The sequence below is a fragment of the Stylophora pistillata genome, chromosome 2 (genome assembly GCF_964205215.1).
Source record: "Stylophora pistillata chromosome 2, jaStyPist1.2, whole genome shotgun sequence".
NCBI classification, from domain to species: domain Eukaryota; kingdom Metazoa; phylum Cnidaria; class Anthozoa; order Scleractinia; family Pocilloporidae; genus Stylophora; species Stylophora pistillata.
The window spans coordinates 35,999,878-36,000,691 of record NC_142520.1 but is presented as its reverse complement, the minus strand read 5'-3'; the positions used below and the strand labels follow the sequence as shown (position 1 = coordinate 36,000,691).

The following is an 814-nucleotide window of genomic DNA, read 5'->3' as shown; positions in this document are numbered from 1 at the left end:
TTCTGTATATTGATACCTTCATGTTTATTTTCATATTTATTTACCACGCAGTAAGTGTGAACACTGAAATATCCGAGGTCTAGTCTGTTCATCTATCATCTCAGGGGATGCACAAGGATACCTTTTGTTCATGGGGCCGGGAATTCAGCCCAGAGGATTGGAAGCTAGATAATTGCGTATTCCAGACACCCCAACTTAGTCAGTGTTTAACCAGAAACGCGGGAAAATCGAATAGAATCGAATTTTTTTAAAGATAATTTTTGCTCCACATTCTATCCCCAAGCCATGTCCTCTGAAAACTTCTTCTCTGGGGCTATTGGTTTCGTGCCCGATGTACAATCAGCGGAAAAACTACTGCACGAACACGAATTAGAAACAACAACTAGCTTTGTTATGTAACACAACAACGGTGTTGACAAGGGTAAGTGCAAGTTTGAGGTGCACTTCTGGTACTCTGGCTAGTACAAGGTCAAAAGGGTATGTTATACCTAAGAGTTGGGGCAGGGGTGGGCAAGGAAATATTGTTATACTGGGGAGGTGGGGGAAGCAAAAACCTTCCAGCTGCAGTTTTCTAAGATTGCAAAGGTTGTTTTTAAATAGTAGAAATAAAATTTGCACTTTATCTTGTTGGGAAACAATGTAATGTAAGGTATTACCCCCCCCCCCCCCCACCCCCAGGTAGCAGATATTGCAACACTAAGGGTGCACACTTCTTAAAGAAAATCGAAGATTGGATTCTTAAATCCGAAAGATTCCGAAAATGGATTTTGCTTTGTTTCTTTACTTAAATAAATCAATCCAAGCGGATTCTTCA

General features: G+C 40.7%; 1 protein-coding gene across 1 annotated transcript in view; it reads right to left on the bottom strand.

The window, feature by feature from the left end:
- The window catches only part of LOC148739291 (uncharacterized), a 10,792-nt gene continuing 9,978 nt past the window's right edge, over window positions 1-814 (bottom strand). The window contains exon 5 of the mRNA XM_088749797.1: window positions 1-814. This exon is cut by the window's right edge and continues 916 nt beyond it. The gene's annotated coding sequence lies outside the window, so the exon portion shown is untranslated.